The sequence below is a fragment of the Schistocerca nitens genome, chromosome 12, assembly GCF_023898315.1.
Source record: "Schistocerca nitens isolate TAMUIC-IGC-003100 chromosome 12, iqSchNite1.1, whole genome shotgun sequence".
Taxonomy (NCBI): domain Eukaryota; kingdom Metazoa; phylum Arthropoda; class Insecta; order Orthoptera; family Acrididae; genus Schistocerca; species Schistocerca nitens.
In genome coordinates, this window is record NC_064625.1 from 100,041,366 (window position 1) to 100,063,977 (window position 22,612).

A 22,612-nucleotide genomic window follows, 5' to 3' on the forward strand; every position below is an offset into this window, starting at 1 on the left:
TATACGTCTAACGAGTAGTAAGTCACCTCCTATGTTGATGGACTACATTTTCTAAGGACTCTCCCAATGAAGCTACGTAATTACTCTGCTATTCACAATAAAGTGCCTGGCACTAGACTCCCATTCGGGAGGACGACGCTTCAATCCCGTTTCCAGCCATCCTGATTTAGGTTTTCTGTTATTTCTGTGAACCGTTTCAGGCAAATGCCGGGATGGTTCTTTTGAAAGGGCACGGCCGATTTCCTTCCCCATCCTTCCCTAACCCGAGCTTGCGCTCCGTCTCTAATGACCCCGTTGTCGACGGGACGTTAAAAAAAAAAAGTGCCTGGCAGAGGGCTCAGTAAACCACCTTCGAGGTGTCTCTCTACCGTTCCACTCTCGAACGGCACGCTGGAGAAACGAGCACTTAAATTTTTCTGTGCGAGCCCTGATTTCTTTTATTTTATCGTGATGATCATTTCTCCCTATGTAGGTGGGTACCAACTGAACGTTTTCGCAGTCGGAGGAGAAGACTGGTGATTGAAATTTCATGAGCAGACCCCGCCGAAACGGAAAACGCCTTTGTTTTAATGATTGCCACTCCAATTCACGTATCATGTCTGTGACACTATCTCTCCTATTTCGCGATAATAGAAAACGAGCTTCCCTTCTTTGTACTTTCTCGATGTCATCCGTCAGTCCACCCGATGTGCATCCCACACCGCACACCAATACTCCAGAATAGGGCGGACAAGCGTGGTGTAAGCAGTCTCTTTCGTAGACCTGTTGCACCTTCTAAGTGTTTTGCCAATGAATCGCAGTCTTTGGTTTGCTCTACCCACAATATTATCTGTGTGATCGTTCCAGTTGAGGTTATTTGTAATTGTAATTCCTAAGTATTTCGTTCAATTTTCAGCCTTCAGATTTGTGTGACTTATCGCGTAATCGAAATTTAGCTGATTTCTTTTAGTATTCATGTGAATAATTTCACACTTTTCTTTATTCAGGGTCAGTTGCTCTGTCTCACACCATAGAAATATACAAATATCTTATCTAAATGATTTTGCAAGTCGTTTTGAACATCTGATGACTTTACAAGACGGTAAATGACAGCATCATCTTCAAACAATCTAAGACGGCTACTCAGATTGTCTCGTACGTCATTAATATAGATCCGGAGCAACAGAGGGCCTGTAACACTTCCTTGGGGAACGCCGGATATTACTTCTGTTTTACTCGATGACTTTACGTCACTACGAACTGTGACCTTTCCGACAGGAAATCACGAATCCAGTCGCATAACTGAGGCGATATTTCATAGGCACACGGTTTGGTTGGAAGTCGCTTTTGAGGAACTGTGTCGAAAGCCTTCTGGAAATCTAGAAATATGGAATCAATTTGACATCCGCTGTCGATAGCACTTATTACTTCATGAGTATAAAGAGCTAGTTGTGTTTCACAAGAACGATATTTTCTGAATCCGTGCTGACTATGTGTCAATAAATCGCTTTCTTCGGTACGGTACTTCAAATGGCTCTGAGCACTATGGGACTCAACTGCTGAGGTCATTAGTCCCCTAGAACTTAGAACTAGTTAAACCTAACTAACCTAAGGACATCACAAACATCCATGCCCGAGGCAGGATTCGAACCTGCGACCGTAGCGGTCTTGCGGTTCCAGACTGCAGCGCCTTTAACCGCACGGCCACTTCGGCCGGCGGTACGGTACTTCATAATGTTCGAGCACATTATATATTCCAAAACCCAACTGCAAATCGACATTAGTGTTATACGCCTGTAATTCAGCGGATTACGCCTACTTCCCTTTTTGGGTATTGGTGTGACTTGAGCAATTTCCCAGTCTTTAGGTACGGATCTTTCTGTGAGCGAGTGGTTGTATATAATTGCTAAACATGGAGCTGTTGTATCAGCATACCCTGAGAGGAACCTGACTGATATACAATCTGGACCGGAGGCCTTGCCTTCATTAGCGTCATTGGATGACGTTTCCGTACATGGGTCCCTATCCTCGATTTGTTCGTCAAGAGCCGAGCGACCGCTACGGTCGCAGGTTCGAATCCTGCCTCGGGCATGGACGTGTGTGATGTCCGTAGGTTAGTTAGGTTTAATTAGTTCTAAGTTCTAGGCGACTGATGACCTCAGAAGTTGAAGTTGCATAGTGCTCAGAGCCATTTTTTTGTTCAAGACACTCTCGACAACCCCTCCAAGTTCGTCGCAACATTTCTTGCACACACTGAATTCCCATTGTAAAGCCATTGTATAACATACAGGGTGTTCCGAAACATTTCGTTCAAATTAAGACAGAAGATAGACAATATCAAACGAAATGTATTTCGACAAGGAACATTTGGTCTATAAAGTCAAGCTGCAGTGTTATGGGACAGTTTGTTAGTGGTGCTGATTTTAAGCTGTTTTATTGGTGTCGCTGACCAGGAATGTGTACCGACATTCAAATATGCACAGTAAGCATGTTTTGGCTGATCAACAGCGGTTCGGTATTAATGTGTGGGCCGGCATTCTTGGTGATAAGTTGAGCGAACCATATAGTCTTCCATTCCGCCTCGCATCTTCGTGGAACACGTGGTGCCAGAACTGGTGGAGGATGTCCTTTGAATATTGCACAAATGATTTACATCCAGCACGATGCGTACCAGCCCATTTCGTCACTGCTTTGAGCAAATATCTGAGAGCCACCTTTGCGCATCGGTGAATGGAGTGAGGTGGCCGTGTGGCCTACCCATCCAGCTCACCTTCACTTGACTTCACGTGTCTGGATTTCTTACCAGTAAAATTCTCTTGGTCAGGAATGCCCTCTTCGTCTGCACTAACCTGCTTTTTATGTCCTCCTTCCATCGCCCGCTGTGGATTGTTTTACTTCCAAGGCTTCCAGTAATTGTTCTACACTGTCACTCAGGCTGACAGTGTCGCCAGCAAATCTTGCCATTGATATCTCTCCACCCTGAATTCGAATCCAACTCTGTAACCTTTCTTTTACACTACTGGCCATTAAAATTGCTACACCATGAAGATGAAGTGCTACAGACGCGAAATTTAGCCGACAGGAAGAAGATGCTGTGATATGCAAATGATAAGCTTTTCAGAGCAATCACACAAGGTTGGCGCCGGTGGCGACACCTACAACGTGCTGGCATGAGGAAAGTTTCCAACCGATTTCTCATACACAAACAGCAGTTGACCGGAGTTGCCTGGTGAAACGTTGTTGTGATGCCTCGTGTAAGGAGGAGAAATGAGAACCACCACATTTCCGACTTTGTTAAAGGTCAGATTGTAGCCTATCGCGATTGCGGTTTATCGTATCGCGACATTGCTGCTCGCGTTGGTCGAGATCCAATGACTGTTATGCAGAATATGGAATCGGTGGGCTCAGGAGGGTAATACGGAACGCCGTGTTGGATTCCAACGGCCTCGTATCACTAGCAGTCGAAATGACAGGCATCTTATCCGCATGGCTGTAACGGATCGTGCATCCACGTTCGATCCCTGAGTCAACAGATGGAGACGTTTGCAAGACAACAACCATCTGCACGAACAGTTCGACGGCGTTTGCAGCATCATGGACTATCAGCTCGGAGACCATGGATGCGGTTACCCTTGACGCTGCATCACAGACAGGAGCGCCTGCGATGGTGTACTCAACGACGAACCTGGGTGCACGAATGGCAAAAAGTCATTTTTTGGTTGAATCCAGGTTCTGTTTACAGCATCACGATGGTCGCATTCGTGTTTGGCGACATCGCGGTGAATGCACATTGGGAGCGTGTATTCGTCATCGCCATACTGGCGTATCACCCGGCGTGATGGTATGGGGTGCCTTGACGGCATTTTCAACACTAGACGTTACATTTCAGCTGTGTTACGACCCGTGGCTCTACACTTCATTCGATCCCTGCGAAACCCTACATTTCAGCAGGATAATGCACGACCGCATGTTGCAGGTCCGGTACGGGCCTTTCTGGATACAGAAAAAATTCGACTGCTGCCCTGTCCAGCACATTCTCCAGATCTCTCACCAACTGAAAACGTCTGGTCAATGGTGGTCGAGCAACTGGCTCGTCACAATACGCCAGTCACTACTCTTCATGAATTGTAGTATCGTGTTGAAGCTACATGGGCAGCTGTATCTGTACACGCCATCCAAGCTCTGTTTGACTCAATGCCCTGGCGTATCAAGGCAGTTATTACTGCCAGAGGTGGTTGTTCTGGGTACTGATTTTTCAGGATCTATGCCCCCAAATTGCGTGGAAATGTAATCACATGTCAGTTCTAGTATAATATATTTGTCCAATGAATACCCGTTTATCATCTGCATTTCTTCTTGGTGTAGCAATTTTAATGGCCAGTAGTGTACTTCCATCACTGCTTCTTCGACATTTGTATTGAACAGTACGAGTGAAACACTGTATCCCTGTCTTACACCCTTTTTAATCCGACGACTTCATTCTAGATCTTCCATTCTTATTGTTCCCTATTGGTTGTTGTATCTATTGTATATTACCTGTCTTTCCCTGTAGCGTAGTCCTGTTTTTCTCAGTGATAATGGACAGATAAAAATCATAGGGATATTCATATTTCACTTTTCAGTACAGATATCTGTAAGAAATTGTTCATTGCCTAATCTCTTTGGTGACACTTCTGTAGAATTGACATTACAATTCTTTTGAGGAAGATTGCATATTTCTCTTAATGATTGTGAATATGTAGTGGTTTGCGCTGTTGGATTGTCATGTTCAACCAGAACTCCCCGTCACTCCTTTTCTTTTTTGTGCCCGTTTAACCAGTTGAAGGCATTTAGATTCATCGGCAGTTAGGTTCTTCATTTGGGTACAGAAGTTGGTACTTTCAGACAAAACATTTCACCAAACATTCAGCTATTACTTTTTTAATTTTAATTTTTATATTCAAGTTTTTTTCAGAAAGAGCTAAACATGCAGGATAATTCCATGATGTGAGGGACGATGGAAAATAGTAAATACACTCCTGGAAATTGAAATAAGAACACCGTGAAATCATTGTCCCAGGAAGGGGAAACTTTATTGACACATTCCTGGGGTCAGATACATAACATGATCACACTGACAGAACCACAGGCACATTGACACAGGCAACAGAGCATGCACAATGTCGGCACTAGTACAGTGTATATCCACCTTTCGCAGCAATGCAGGCTGCTATTCTCCCATGGAGACGATCGTAGAGATGCTGGATGTAGTCCTGTGGAACGGCTTGCCATGCCATTTCCACCTGGCGCCTCAGTTGGACCAGCGTTCGTGCTGGACGTGCAGACCGCATGAGACGACGCTTCATCCAGTCCCAAACATGCTCAATGGGGGACAGATCCGGAGATCTTGCTGGCCAGGGTAGTTGACGTACACCTTCTAGAGCACGTTGGGTGGCACGGGATACATGCGGACGTGCATTGTCCTGTTGGAACAGCAAGTTCCCTTGCCGGTCTAGGAATGGTAGAACGATGGGTTCGATGACGGTTTGGATGTACCGTGCACTATTCAGTGTCCCCTCGACGATCACCAGAGGTGTACGGCCAGTGTAGGAGATCGCTCCCCACACCATGATGCCGGGTGTTGGCCCTGTGTGCCTCGGTCGTATGCAGTCCTGATTGTGGCGCTCACCTGCACGGCGCCAAACACGCATACGACCATCATTGGCACCAAGGCAGAAGCGACTCTCATCGCTGAAGACGACACGTCTCCATTCGTCCCTCCATTCACGCCTGTCGCGACACCACTGGAGGCGGGCTGCACGATGTTGGGGCGTGAGCGGAAGACGGCCTAACGGTGTGCGGGACCGTAGCCCAGCTTCATGGAGACGGTTGCGAATGGTCCTCGCCGATACCCCAGGAGCAACAGTGTACCTAATTTGCTGGGAAGTGGCGGTGCGGTCCCCTACGGCACTGCGTAGGATCCTACGGTCTTGGCGTGCATCCGTGCGTCGCTGCGGTCCGGTCCCAGGTCGACGGGCACGTGCACCTTCCGCCGACCACTGGCGACAACATCGATGTACTGTGGAGACCTCACGCCCCACGTGTTGAGCAATTCGGCGGTACGTCCACCCGGCCTCCCGCATGCCCACTACACGCCCTCGCTCAAAGTCCGTCAACTGCACATACGGTTCACGTCCACGCTGTCGCGGCATGCTACCAGTGTTAAAGACTGCGATGGAGCTCCGTATGCCACGGTAAACTGGCTGACACTGACGGCGGCGGTGCACAAATGCTGCGCAGCTAGCGCCATTCGACGGCCAACACCGCGGTTCCTGGTGTGTCCGCTGTGCCGTGCGTGTGATCATTGCTTGTACAGCCCTCTCGCAGTGTCCGGAGCAAGTATGGTGGGTCTGACACACCGGTGTCAATGTGTTCTTTTTTCCATTTCCAGGAGTGTATATTCATTTGAGATATGGGACCTGGTCCGGAAACGACCAAGTTATAAGTGAAAAGCGTTCTGAGCTGATACCTTTCAAATGGTTCTGAGCACTATGGGACTCAACTGCTGAGGTCATCAGTCCCCTAGAACTTAGAACTACTTAAACCTAACTAACCTAAGGACATCACGCACATCGACGCCCGAGGCAGGATTCGAACCTGCGACCGTAGCGGTCGCGCGGTTCCAGACTGTAGCGCCTAGAACCGCTCGGATACCTTTCACAGTGGGATAAATGTACCGGGAATTTTATTGCTAAGATTTTAGAATAGGCTACTTTTAGATGTGATAGTATGGATCATAACCAAAAAAAAAGTCTAGTAAACATGGGCCCTAAAGTGTTTACCTAAGGAGCTACGAACACTTGTTCTATCTCCACTACTGTAAAACGCACCTCCTCTATTGAACAAGGGGTCAGACCTTAAGGGATGCATTTTAGAGCTCATGTTTACTAGACTTTTTGGTCCATATTACCACCACTGAAAGTTGGCTACTCTACAATCTTAGCAACAACAGTACCAGTACATGTATTCCACTGTAAGAGTTATCAGAATGAATTTCGCTTCGTGGACCAGGGTCCCTTACCACAAATTAATACAATTACCCTTCTCCGTCATCCCTCACAGTTTGTAACATCATCACGGAATCACTCTGTGTACAGGAAACTTCAAGTGCCCCTACCGATGTCGTTTTATGCAACACGCATTGGTGCAGGGAGTGTCAACTGACCCTTAACATAGACAAATGTAATGTATTGCGAATACATAGAAAGAAGGATCCTTTATTGTATGATTATATGATAGCGGAACAAACACTGGTAGCAGTTACTTCTGTAAATTATCTGGGAGGATGCGTGCGGAACGATTTGAAGTTGAATGATCATATAAAATTAATTGTTGGTAAGGCGGGTACCAGGTTGGATTCATTGGGAGAGTCCTTACAAAATGTAGTCCATCAACAAAGGAGGTGGCTTACAAAACACTCGTTGGACCTATACTTGAGTATTGCTCATCAGTGTGGGATCCGTACCAGATCGGGTTGACGGAGGAGATAGAGAAGATCCAAAGAAGAGCGGCGCGTTTCGTCACAGGGTTATTTGGTAAACGTGATAGCGTTACGGAGATGTTTAGCAAATTCGAGTGGCAGACTGCAAGAGAGGCGCTCTGCATCGCGGTGAAGCTTGCTGTCCAGGTTTCGAGGCGGTGCGTTTCTGGATGAGGTATCGAATATATTGCTTCCCCCTACTTATACCGCCCGAGGAGACCACGAATGTAAAATTAGAGAGAATAGAGCGCGCACGGAGGCTTTCCGGCAGTCGTTCTTCCCGCGAACCATACGCGACTGGAACAGAAAAGGGAGGTAATGACAGTGGCACGTAAAGTGCCCTCCGCCACACACCGTTGGGTGGCTTGCGGAGTATAAATGTAGATGTAGATATCTGACCTCCAAAAACTCGCGCGAGATTTTGATATTCTCTCGCTCGCTTGCGCAAACTGTTGGTCTAGAGAAAAAACGCACAGGACATTTTTGTAGGAAATTTAATGTAGATAAATTGCGTACTGGGGTACGTTTTCGACTGAAGCCGTAGCTTGAGAATTATTCACGAAAAACGTACAAAAGCGACATTAAAACGCATCCCCGCTGCTGGACTCTGTCGCCTAAGGCAGAAATTCTAGTACGCTGTTCACGACTCTCTCTCCTACCACCGTACAAAATAAACATGGAGATCGTTGTATCCGTGAGGCCTTCTGACTCTGAAACTACTGTGCTAGTAAGAGTGAAGTTTGGACCGATTGTTTACAAAAGCCGTTTTCTTTCTTTTTCTCACGGGCACGTTTAAATTAATAATGTTAGCGAAATAAGCGACTATGATGGTAGCGTTACAGCCATATCAAGAGAGACCAAAAAAGGTCGAATATTGGGAATAGTAGTAGACCGAATTTTGTGTATAGTGGAAGGAGGGAATGCCATGAACAATACATTAGATGTCCTGACGTGTGAGGGTGGAAGAGCGTTTTAAGTTCACTTTTGTACGCCGTTCTTGAATAACTCGAAAACCCTGACGTCCATTCAAAAATGGCTCTGAGCACTAATGGACTTAACTTCTGTCATCAGTCCCCTAGAAGTTAGAACTACTTAAACCTAACTATCCTAAGGACATCACACACAGCCATGCCCGAGGCAGGATTCGAACATGCGACCGAAGCGGTCGCGCGGTTCCAGACTAGCGCCTAGAACCGCTCGGCCACACTGGCCGGCTCGGCAGGGACAGCTGAATCATTCTGTGTAAATGTCGATTAGGATTCTGTTGTTATTGATAGTATATAGATTACGACAAATCGCTAATCAAGTATTTGTTAATTGTCTTGTTTGGGTTCGAGCTTTTTTTCAGATCTAGACTTCGCTCTTATCACTTTGATAGCCCCACTCTTTGATCGGTGATGAAAATTCGTGCAAAAAATCCATTCTGTAATTCGTACAGGCTCCTGTGTTCGTTCCGTTCACACATTTGACCAAAAATGGCAATGAATTGTAGAAAATTATAATCAGGACATTGGTTAGGGCAAGATAGAACAGGGAAGTCTCTTTCTCCTGAATATTCCTCCCCATTTACATGCTCGCACATCCATAGTTTGCAGGCTTGGGTTTACAGTCGTAGCCGGCCGCTGTGACCGAGCGGTTCCAGGCGCTTCAGTGGAACCGCGCTGCTGCTACGGTCGCAGATTCGAATCCTGCCTCGGGCATGGATGTGTGTGCTGTCCTTTTAGGTGTAAGAAGTTCTGAGTCTAGAGGACTGATGACCTCAGATGTTAAGTCCCATAGTGCTTAGAGCCATTTGAACCATTTTGTTTACAGTCTTAGGGTCAAGTGAAACTCTAACAGTGGTGAGTCCGCTATTCCATTTCATACCGTCTAATTATCAAGTCACACAGTTGTGTGAGTTTGTTTCTATTATACACCGAAGCGCCAAAGAAACTGGTATAGGCATGTGTATTCAAATACAGAGATATGTAAACAGGCAGAATAAAGCGCTACAGTCGGCAACTCCTATACAGGGTGAAAAGTATTTAAACCGACAAACTCTGGGAGGTTGTAGGGGACATCAAAACAAACATTTATCCCTAATGTCATTTTTCCCTATGAGGATTATTTAAACCGGTGGAGGCCGTATTACGCTCTTCAATTGTTAGAGGCCGTATTACGCTCTTCAGTTGTAGGTAACTGCTGTCCACCAGTGTAGTAGTGCATTGTCTCTGTTTATGTTTACTAATGAAGCGATACACCTGGAGTGAGTACACTGATATGGTTGGTGCGTACTACGTAGCGCACCACTACGGACGACCTGCACAGCGGGTTTAACAACAACAATATCCTAATCGCCGTATCCCGCATCATACGACCTTTGCTGCTGTACCAACGTCAGCGTGAGACCGGGTCATTTAGCAGATTACCTGGACAGGGACGCCGTCGCACGGTAAGAACGCTGCAATTTGAGGAAGCTGTCTTGCAGCATGTGGAGCGCGATCCTTCAAACAGCACTCGTGAAATTGCATGTAACATGGGGACGAATCAGACGAACGTAAGAACAGTCCTTCGAGAGCAATTGTAACGCTCATTTCACTTACAGCGTGTCCATGATCAGGAACCAGTTGATTATCCACCCAGAGCACAGTTTTCGCAGTGGTACCTGGAACAGTGTGAAATGCATCCTACATTTCCATCCCCTGTGTTGTTCACCAATGAAGCAACGTTCGGGCGTGATGGAGTCTTCAACATGCACAATTCTCATGTTTGGAGTGAGGATAACCCACATGCCACAGTTACTAGCGCTCGTCAAGTGCGGTTCTTCGTTGATGTGTGGGCCGGTGTGGTTGGAGACTGTTTAATTGGGCCGTATCTGCTACCTAGGCCATTAAATGGCAGGCACTATTACAATTTTCTCGTCAGAACATCGCCAGAATTGCTGGAAAACAACGCATGTGGTTCTAACATGACGGGGCGCCGGCACATTTCAGTCGTCGTGTGCGTCGATTGGCAGAGGTGGTCCTGTACCATGGCCTGCTCGATCCCCAGATATGTCCCCTCTGGCCTTATTGTGTGAGGGGAGATGCGCAACCTTGTTTACGCAACTCCTGTTGCATCAGAAGAGGATCTGGTTGCCCGAATAGTAGCAGCAGCAGCAGCAGCAGCAGGAACAATTCAGGATACTCCTGGGGTATTTGCCCGTGTCAGACAGAACATGATCCGACGGTGTAACCTTTATTTACGTGTCAATGGAGGCATTTTTGAAAATCTACTGTAATTGAAATTGCGTTGTGTTAATGTGTTGTCTCTTGGTCATAAAAAATGGAAAACTGTTTGTTGGTTCAAATAATTTGCCGCCATAGAAATATTTCTCTACCGGTTTAAATACTCCTCATAGGAAAAAATGACATTAGGGAAAAATATTAATTTTGATGTCTCCTACAACCTCCCAGAGGTTGCCGGTTTAAATACTTTTCCCTCTGTATAAGTCAACAAGTTTCTGGCGCAGTTGTTAGATCGGTTACTGCTGCTACAATGGCAGGTTATTTGCGATGAAGTCGGGATTTTCCAGTACCACCATTTCACGAGTGTACCATGAATACCAGGATTCCAGTAAAACATCTCTGACATCGCTGCGGCCAGAAAATGATCCTACAAGAATGGGACCAACGATGACTGAAGAGAATCGTTCAACGTGACAGAAGTGCAGCCTTCTTCAAACTGCTGCAGATTTCAATGCTTGGCCAGCAACACGTCATCGTGCGAACCATTCAACGAAACATAATCGATATGGGCTTTCGGAGCCGAACGCCCACTGGTGTACCCTTGATGACTGCACGACACAGAGCTTTACACCTGGTCTGGGCCCGTCAACACCGACATTGGACTGTTGATGACTAGAAACGTGTTGCCTGGTCGGAAGAGTGTTGTTTCACATTGCATCGAGCGGATGGGCGTGTACGGGTATGGAGACAACCTCATGAATCCATGGACCCTGCATGTCAGCAGGGGATTGTTCGAGCTGGTGGAGGTTCTGTAATTGTGTGGGGCGTGTGCAGTTGGAGTGATGTGGGACTCCTGATACGTCTCTGACAGGTGACACGTACGTAAGCATCCTGTCTGATCACCTGCATCCGTTCATGTCCAGTGTGCATTTCGACGGACGTGGACAATTCCAGCAGGACAATGCGACACGCTGCACGTTCAGAATTGCTACAGAGTGGCTCCAGGTACATTCTTCTCAGTTTAAACACTTCCGCTGGCCACCAGACTCCCCAGATATGAACATCATCGAGCACATCTGGGATGCCTTGCAACGTGCTGTTCAGAAGAGACCACCACCCTCTCGTACTCTTACGGGCTTATGGACAGCCCTGCAGTATTTTTGGTGTCGGTTCCCTCCAGCACCACTTCAGACATTAGTCAAGTCTATGCCACGTCGTGTTGCGGCACTTCTGCGTGCTCACGAGGCCCTATACGATATTAGACAGATGTACCAGTTTGTTTGTCTCTTCAGTGTAGTTGTTAAATGAATTACGTCAACCATGTACTCCTCTAATTTTACTACGAATGCTTTTCAAATATTCATTTCCCTCAAGTGCAGGTACTTTAAACCTATGTTACAGCAGAATATTTGCGGTAAATGGAGCACCAAACAGATAGGGGACGTAGGCTTCCAGCTCTCAAATCCCGCTATTACAGGTTGTTCATAAAGCATCTTTACAGCTTAAGACGGTAATAACTTTAAAACTATTCTAGACATTAACAAATATTTTTCAACATGTGGTAACTCATTGTTTCCTCAGTCATACAGATCAGTGTGTGCACCCCTAGTGGCAAGAATTACATCTAGCTGGAATTCCATTTCTCTCCACGTACGTTCAAGATCTCTTGCGATTCAATATCTCCACCGTGACATGTTCCAATGCATTGCAAATGCGTGCCTCCAAGTACTGTAGGTCTCTGACGTTGGTTCGATACAGCAGATCCTTTACAAAACCCCACAGGAGGGAGTCTTGTGATGTGAGGTCAGGATATTGTAGCAGCCAGCGAATTGGACTATCTCGTTCAACCCACCTATCCGGAAACTTTTCATCTAGAAATTGATGGACTTTAGGGACTAGTAAGTGGGGGGGGGGGGGGGGGGAAGGGTTGCCCCATTCTGCTGGTATGTGATATTAGACTGCAGGTGCTCCAATTGTGGCACCGTTGACGGCAGATTCCATGAAATGCACCAAATGCATTTGTGCATTAGTCCACACCAAAAATTGACCTCGGGACTGTCTCTTTCCGTTTCACGTGTGACATGAGTATGCCATGACCCCTTATACAAACGTTTAGTTTGCCGAATACATGAAACGAGCCTCATCGGAGAAACAAATCTTTTCCAAAAAGTCATTGTTCCGTCAGTCTTGCCAAGCGTATCTATGGCCGAATATTCACAACGAGGTTTGTTCGTACCCTTCAATGGCTCTTAGGACGCCTGGATTCGATGGTATCCATCCAGAATTCGTGATCCATATGGGAGGAAAAGCTAAGAAATCGCTGGCAGAGCTACTGAGCGTCTCTCTTCCACTGGAGTTTATCATCTCCGTAACGCTTTCGCGATTACTAAATGATTCTGTAACGAAGCGCGCTGCTCTCCGTTGGATCTTCTCTCTCTCTTCTATCAACCTCATCTGGTACGGATCCCACACCGGTGAGCAACATTCAAACAGTGGGCGAACAAGTGTACTGTAACCTACTTCCTTCGTTTTCGGACTGCATTTCCTCAGGATTCTTCCAATGAATCTCAGTCTGGCATCTGCTTTACCGACGATTAATTTTATATGGTCATTCCATTTTAAATTACTTCTAATGCCTACTCCCAGATAATTTATGGAATTAACTGCTTTCAGTTGCTGAACTGCTATATTGTAGCTAAATGATAAAGGATATTTCTTTCTTTGTATTCGCAGCACATTACACTTGTCTACATTGAGATTCGATTGCCATTCCCTGCACCATGCGTGAATTCGTTGCCGATCCTCCTGCATTTCAGTACAATTTTCCATTGTCACAACCTCTCTATATACTACAGCATCATCCGCAAATAGCCTCAGTGAACTTCCGATGTTATCCACAAGGTCATTTATATATGTTGTGAATAGCAACGGTCCTACGACACTCCTCTGCGGCACACCTGAAATCACTCTTACTTCGGAAGACTTCTCTCCATTGAGAATGACATGCTACGTTCTGTTATCTAGGAATTCTTCAATCCAATCATACAATTGGTCTGATATTCCATATGCTCTTTACTTTGTACATTAAACGACTGTTGGGAACTGTATGAAACGCCTTGCGGAAGTCAAGAAACACGGCATCTTCCTGGGAACCCGTGTCTGTGGCCCTCTGAGTCTCGTGGGCGAATAGAGCGAGCTGGATTTCACACGATCGTCTTTTTCGAAACCCGTGCTGATTCCTACAGAGTAGATTTCTAGTCTCCAGAAAAGTCATTATACTCGAAGATAATACTTGTTCCAAAATTCTATAACTTGATTGGAAGAATGAATCGGTTGATCCTTATACATGGAGGATGCGGCTGCGCGGTTCCTTCCGTCCCTATGTAACGTACCTGCACCTACCTGTGAACATTGTCTCAGCAGATCATCAGTAGGGAAGCCGAGCGAAACCTACTGTACTTCTACGTGGAACAGGCTGCAATTAAAGTCACTAATCTACGTTTCGGGAGAAAGTTTTCGCACGAAATGAAAGGTTGGAAATTTTGTCCTTAATATATTCTGAAGTTTAGTTGAACAAGTATCACTGCCAAGCCCGTGCTAGTCTCAACACAGTTACTCACAATCCCTTTCACTCATTTAGCAAGTTTATGGTGTTGCATTTCCCGAAAAGGTTAATAGCTACAAAAATACGGATTGTTTTTGATTCAGAATGCTCGACAAATATTAAGTCTGTCGGTACCTAATGGAGTCATAGTTTTTAGGCACCGACCTGCTCAATACGCCACACGGAATTTATGTCTTTCTCATCACAAAATTCACTTAAAAATTCCGAAATTTCTACACACCCATCGGAATAATTATGCCGTCACTTTACAACACTTTTGATGTATGAAACACTGCTAGATCCGGCAACTTATCATTTCCATCGGAACTACTACTACACACGTCCGAACTGTTTCATGGCTAGGCTCTGACTCCTCTCTAGAATACTCTGTCTTCTCTACCAGCAGAGAAAGGCGCGCGAAGAATATTGGTTTACCATTGGTCAGTTTACTCACCAGCCAATAGCAAAACAACATTCTCCCGCGTCAGTCCGCGCTTTTCATCAATAACCAATCGCAAAATAGTAAACCTAACGACTGCACCTTTTACAGACGTAATTATCTAATATGCTGAAGTTTTGCTTATTCACAAAGTTATTTACTATTGTTACTTATACCTGAATTAACTATCCCTTTACCATAAACTTACTTTACAAATCTGTTCTACAGAAATCCCCTTTGTCCACATCCATACTTCTTCGAAATGTTCCCACACTAAATCCCACTACATAACTCGTTAAACAATTATCTTCATATTAACCTTAAACTACACTCACGCATCATTCGTTCTGCTAAAACACATTTATAACATTTTACATACACTAACAAGACAAGAAGAGAATAGAAGCTTTCGAAATGTGGTGCTACAGAAGAATGCTGAAGATAAGGTGGGTAGATCACGTAACTAATGAGGAGGTATTGAATAGGATTGGGGAGAAGAGAAGTTTGTGGCACAACTTGACTAGAAGAAGGGATCGGTTGGTAGGACATGTTTTGAGGCATCAAGGGATCACAAATTTAGCATTGGAGGGCAGCGTGGAGGGTAAAAATCGTAGAGGGAGACCAAGAGATCAATACACTAAGCAGATTCAGAAGGATGTAGGTTGCAGTAGGTACTGGGAGATGAAGAAGCTTGCACAGGATAGAGTAGCATGGAGAGCTGCATCAAACCAGGGCTGAAGACCACAACAACAACAACAACAACAAACATAATAACACTTTATGAAAATACTAGAACAGTTTATGAAAAACATTCTATTACTATAGTGCGCTCTAGTGGGCACAATCGAAGCTAAATCAAAGTCCCCTATCCAGTACTGTCCTCTATCAGCTGATACATAAACTACATGCGCGCGTCCAGTCTCGCGTCACCATCTGTCACTATCCAGCTCTGAGACACATTTCCTACTCAACCGCCTCCAAGGCAGGATCGGTATACGGCGCTACGCCTCAAGGAGTCGTCAATTTAGCACTGAAAGGAAGTGTGGAGGGTGAATATTGTCGAGGGAGTCTAGAGGTTGAGTGCAATAAGCAGGTTCAAGTGGATGTAGGTAGCAGTAGTTAATGCAGAGATGGAGAGGTTTGCACAGGTTGAAGCATCGCAGTCTTTGGAATACGGACCATAACAACAACAACTACTGCTACTACTTCTTCTTCTACTGCAGGTTGAATCAGAGCCCTGGACCTCAAGGGCTGGTGGCGAGGTCAGAGGACACAGCGACCACGCACGCAGTTCCGAACAGTGGACGTACCGTACTTGTAAGCGTGACTCGCGGCAGCGGTTGACAGGAGAATGAAACCTGTTGTTGAGTCACTGGCCGCTGCTGATAAAGCGACACGTGGCGGATAGCGACGCCAGGTGATAAGCCACTTAGCTAGGAGCAGTGTTCCCGCAGTGTTGAGGCACGTCCCCCTGTCACCGGGTTCTCTACAAGAGCCACGCTCCCCTCAAAGCTTTCTTTTATCTCGCTTTGGCGGTACATAAACTAAAATTTTCCGATACAGATTAGCATGGCTCCTGCACAAGGATGACACGCAAAATCGTGAAGCGTCCCACATTTTTCTAGAAATCTACTCTGTAGGAATCAGCAGCATGGGCTTCGAAAAACATGATCGTGTGCAACCCAGCTCCCTCTATTCGTCCACCAGACTCAGAGGGCCATAGACAAGGGTTCCCAGGTAGATGCCGTGTTTCTTGACTGCCGCAAGGCGTTTCATACAGTTCCCCACAGTCATTTAATGAACAAAGTAAGAGCATATTGACTGTCAGACCAATTGTGTGATTGGATTGAAGCGTTCCTAGATAACAGAACGCAGCACGGAGAGAAGTCTTCCAAATTAAGAGTGATATCAGGTGTGCCGCAGGGGAATGTCGTAGGACTGTTACTACTCACAATATATATATATATATATATATATATATATATATATATATATATATATATATATAAATGATCTTGTGGATAACATGGGAAGTTCACTGAGGCGTGTTGCGGATGATGCTGTAGTATATTGAGAGGTTGTGACAATGGAAAATTGTACTGAAATGCAGGAGGATCTGCAACGGATTGACGTATGGTGCAGGGAATGGCAATCGAATCTCAATGTAGACAAGCGTAATGTGCTGCGAATACATAGAAAGAAAGCGCCTTTATCATTTAGCTACAATATAGCAGGCCAGCAAATGGAAGCAGTTAATTCCATAAATTATCTGGGAGTAGGCATTAGGAGTGATTTAAAATGGAATGACCATATAAAATTAATCGTCGGTAAAGCAGATGCCAGACTGAGATTCATTGGAAGAATGCTAAGGAAATGCAGTGCGAAAACAAAGGAAGTAAAAAAATGGTTCAAATGGCTCTGAGCACTATGGGACTTAACATCTGTGGTCATCAGTCCCCTAGAACTTAGAACTACTTAAACCTAACTAACCTAAGGACATCACACACATCCATGCCCGAGGCAGGATTCGAACCTGCGACCGTAGCAGTCCCGCGGTTCCGGACTGAGCGCCTAGAACCGCTAGACCATCGCGGCCGGCAAAGGAAGTAGGCTACAGTACACTTGTTCGCCCACTGTCTGAATGTTGCTCACCGGTGTGGGATCCGTACCAGATAGGATTGATAGAACAGATAGAGAAGATCCAACGGAGAGCAGCGCGCTTCGTTACAGGATCATTTAGTAATCGCGAAAGCATTACGGAGATGAGAGTTAAACTCCAGTGGAAGACTGCAGGAGAGACGCTCAGTAGCTCGGTACGGTCTTTTGTTGAAGTTTCGAGAACATACCGTCACCGAGGAGTCAAGCAGTATATTGCTTCCTCCTACGTGTATCTCGTGAAGAGACCATTAGGATAAAATCAGAGAGATTAGAGCCCACACAGAGGCATACCGACAATCCTTCTTTCTACGAACAATACGAGACTGGAATAGAAGGGAGAAGCGATAGAGGTACTCAAGGTGAACCCTCCGCCACACACCGTCACGTGGCTTGCGGAGTATGGATGTAGTTGTAGAAGGAAGAGTAAGCCTTGGATGTCCAGTGGAGCTGTATACGTTGTCCCCAACCACCGGTCACGAGGCAACTGAACTGTAGACTTACGTAATGAGACCATTCCCAGTGTCAAAACTCGGGACCAGAGCAAACTAATTTCAACATGCGTTTTTATAAAGCTCGAGAAGTGATAGAATGTACGTTCGCAGTAATGACTAGTAAGTGCACATTCCTGCATATACGAGGTGCGGCTAGAAAAAAACCGGACTAGTACTGGTGAAACAATAAAACGAATGCCATAAGGCTGAAAGTCGCGTGGCCTGTCACGTGACTCTCGCTCCGCCTACTGCTCGAGTTTCATCTGCCTCCTGCACTCAGTCTGCCCGTGGCGTCTGTTTTAAGTAGTTGACGTTTTGTCTGTGCGTCGGAAAATGTTGAGTGTACAGAAAGAACAGCGTGTTAACATCAAATTTTGTTTCAAACTAGGAAAATCTGCAAGTGAAACGTTTGTGATGTTACAACAAGTGTACGGCGATGATTGTTTATAGCGAACACAAGTGTTTGAGTGGTTTAAACGATTTAAAGATGGCCGCGAAGACACCAGTGATGACACTCGCACTGGCAGACCATTGTCAGCAAAAACTGATGCAAACATTGAAAAAATCGGTAAACTTGCTCGACACTTTCCTTGGCAACTCCTGTTAACTCAGACACTGCTCTGATTGTTAAACGGCGATCTTGTCGAACAAGTTTACCGATTTTTTCAATGTTTGCATCAGTTTTTGCTGACAATGGTCTGCCAGTGCGAGTGTCATCACTGGTGTCTTCGCGGCCATCTTTAAATCGTTTAAACCACTCAAACACTTGTGTTCGCGATAAACAATCATCGCCGTACACTTGTTGTAACGTTACAAACGTTTCACTTGCAGATTTTCCTAGTTTGAAACAAAATTTGATGTTAACACGCTGTTCTTTCTGTACACTCAACATTGTCCGACGCACAGACAAAACGTCAACTACTTAAAACAGACGCCACGGGCAGACTGAGTGCAGGAGGCAGATGAAACTCGAGCAGTAGGCGGAGCGAGAGTCACGTGACAGGCCACGCGACTTTCAGCCTTATGGCATTCGTTTTATTGTTTCACCAGTACTAGTCCGGTTTTTTTCTAGCCACCCCTCGTAAGTACTGAAATTGATAGGCGTGATAATGTTGACATTATACTGAAATGTGTATCGGGGTTACATAAGGCGGCGAAAGACCAGCAAGTGCATTCACGTGCCAGCTAGCACAATCGACAAAAAGATACGCTTTTGTAGGTGAGAACCGCTGTGTCACTGCAGCGTATTCCATAAGAGATTAAGTTATGACGTTCTTTTGTTCAGGGGAAGTGACGAATGAAAACGATTTGAATGGAAAGCATTCTCACTTTTGATTTCAAATATACTTTCTACCAGACTTGGCCACTGTTTCTATGTTTCGATACAGTGTATCGATACGTGGAACTATTTCAGTGTTTCGGAACGGCTGTCGGCCGAAGTGGCCCTGCGGTTAAAGGCGCTGCAGTCTGGAACCGCAAGACCGCTACGGTCGCAGGTTCGAATCCTGCCTCTGGCATGGATGTTTGTGATGTCCTTAGGTTAGTTAGGTTTAACTAGTTCTAAGTTCTAGGGGACTAATGACCTCAGCTGTTGAGTCCCATAGTGCTCAGAGACATTTGAACCATTCGGAACGGCTACGGTTCACTGTTTCTAAACAGTGGTGTTTCATTCCACCCCTGTCTCGGATAACTGGGCCAGATTCGGTCTCGAGCCACACACACAAACTGTATCGTTGTTTCAAAATAAGGCTGTTTCAGTCCACCAGTGCTTGGAACGGACTAATTGTATCGAAACAGTGATGTTTCCTTCCCCTCTGTGTCGGACGAGATTCGGGCTCGGCACAGGTACTGAAACACATTTAACATGCCACTTCATGAAACACTTTCAAGACTGTCAAAATCTTTTTGATATGCAATAGCATGAAGCTTAAGATATCCGAAAATAAAGCTTCGTTTCTAGCTGACTGTCATATTCCGAAATGGCGTAGCATCTGCTTTATAAACACTAACCAAGCAATAAAACAACGCATACCATTCACATTCAAAATAATAAATATGTGAAAATCATTCAGTTAAATTACACTTTTTGATAACATACGCTTCTCTGTTCATGTACAGTAATCATATTAAGAAACGTAAGTAAGCCTACATTATTTTGAATAAAAAAAGGCGTAGAGTGACAGTTATTAGACATATACATAAATTTGATGTAGGTATAATTGCAAACAATCTGTTTGACATATCACTGATAGTGTAATGGTGAACGGGAAGGACTAGGAAAGCATGGTGAATTTATAGTAACGGTTCGAAACACCTTGAAAGACAAAATTTTTTTTGTTATATTTTGTTATTTATTCGAATTATTTGGCGTTATTTGTGAGTCTATAGTCACTGTGCCTGTTATCCTCAATGATTCCCTTGTGTGCATGGAAATTAGCAGGATGGGTATATTACCCATACTAACGGACAGTTATTAGACATATACATAAATTTGATGTAGGTATAATTGCAAGCAATCTGTTTGACATATCACTGATAGTGTAATGGTGAACGGGAAGGACTAGGAAAGCATGGTGAATTTATAGTAACGGTTCGAAACACCTTGAAAGACAAAATTTTTTTCTGTTATATTTTGTTATTTATTCGAATTATTTGGCGTTTGCCTATTATCCACAATGATTCCCTTTGTGTGCATGGAAATTATTAGGATGTATATATTACCCATACTAACGGAATGTGGGAATCGCAGTAGCATATCCGTTGTTTCTGCAGTTTGCTCCCACCTCCAGTTCCGCTCGTGGTGGTTCTTCTGTCTTCAGCTATGGCTGTCCTCAGCCAATTGAAAAGTATGAAAGCCACACGACACGAAAGCAGCGCATTTGCTGCAGAAATACGAAACTGCCAAGACGCCTAAGTGATATTGGAGAAAGTATGAAAATATGATCAGCGCTCTCACACCTCATTTGTGTTTATATGGACATACTTATACGGTAGACATTCAAGTTGATAAAATGTGTAGGTTTATTAGATTACGAAACACAAACTGTTTCACTGTTTCGAAACAGCGTATCGAAACATTACATTTTACTGTTTCATTTGTTTCGAAACAGTTACGTGTTTCAGTTTGCCTATCTCTACTTTCTACAGGCTGTTTGGAAATTCACGTTACAAACTTCCAGAGCTTGTAGACAAGAATGAGTAGATAATACACTCCTGGAAATTGAAATAAGAACACCGTGAATTCATTGTCCCAGGAAGGGGAAACTTTATTGACACATTCCTGGGGTCAGATACATCACATGATCACACTGACAGAACCACAGGCACATAGACACAGGCAACAGAGCATGCACAATGTCGGCACTAGTACAGTGTATATCCACCTTTCGCAGCAATGCAGGCTGCTATTCTCCCATGGAGACGATCGTAGAGATGCTGGATGTAGTCGTGTGGAACGGCTTGCCATGCCATTTCCACCTGGCGCCTCAGTTGGACCAGCGTTCGTGCTGGACGTGCAGACCGCGTGAGACGACACTTCATCCAGTCCCAAACATGCTCAATGGGGGACAGATCCGGAGATCTTGCTGGCCAGGGTAGTTGACTTACACCTTCTAGAGCACGTTGGGTGGCACGGGATACATGCGGACGTGCATTGTCCTGTTGGAACAGCAAGTTCCCTTGCCGGTCTAGGAATGGTAGAACGATGGGTTCGATGACGGTTTGGATGTACCGTGCACTATTCAGTGTCCCCTCGACGATGACCAGTGGTGTACGGCCAGTGTAGGAGATCGCTCCCCACACCATGATGCCGGGTGTTGGCCCTGTGTGCCTCGGTCGTATGCAGTCCTGATTGTGGCGCTCACCTGCACGGCGCCAAACACGCATACGACCATCATTGGCACCAAGGCAGAAGCGACTCTCATCGCTGAAGACGACACGTCTCCATTCGTCCCTCCATTCACGCCTGTCGCGACACCACTGGAGGCGGGCTGCACGATGTTGGGGCGTGAGCGGAAGACGGCCTAACGGTGTGCGGGACCGTAGCCCAGCTTCATGGAGACGGTTGCGAATGGTCCTCGCCGACACCCCAGGAGCAACAGTGTCCCTAATTTGCTGGGAAGTGGCGGTGCGGTCCCCTACGGCACTGCGTAGGATCCTACGGTCTTGGCGTGCATCCGTGCGTCGCTGCGGTCCGGTCCCAGGTCGACGGGCACGTGCACCTTCCGCCGACCACTGGCGACAACATCGATGTACTGTGGAGACCTCACGCCCCACGTGTTGAGCAATTCGGCGGTACGTTCACCCGGCCTCCCGCATGCCCACTATACGCCCTCGCTCAAAGTCCGTCAACTGCACATACGGTTCACGTCCACGCTGTCGCGGCATGCTACCAGTGTTAAAGACTGCGATGGAGCTCCGTATGCCACGGCAAACTGGCTGACACTGACGGCGGCGGTGCACAAATGCTGCGCAGCTAGCGCCATTCGACGGCCAACACCGCGGTTCCTGGTGTGTCCGCTGTGCCGTGCGTGTGATCATTGCTTGTACAGCCCTCTCGCAGTGTCCGGAGCAAGTATGGTGGGTCTGACACACCGGTGTCAATGTGTTCTTTTTTCCATTTCCAGGAGTGTAGTTTCAAGTGGAACCCTCGTCCGGAAACGTACCGTCTCCGTGCTACAACCATTTGAAAACGAGTTGGTAACTTGACCTGTTTTT

The 22,612-nt window shown here is 45.8% G+C and overlaps 1 protein-coding gene and 1 pseudogene across 1 annotated transcript in view; both read left to right on the forward strand.

The window, feature by feature from the left end:
- LOC126214933 (protogenin A-like) overlaps positions 1-22,612 on the forward strand; it is a 323,877-nt gene that overhangs the window by 73,190 nt on the left and 228,075 nt on the right. The gene's annotated exons all lie outside the window — the stretch shown is intronic.
- Positions 16,270-16,368, forward strand: LOC126215474 (U6 spliceosomal RNA; annotated as a pseudogene).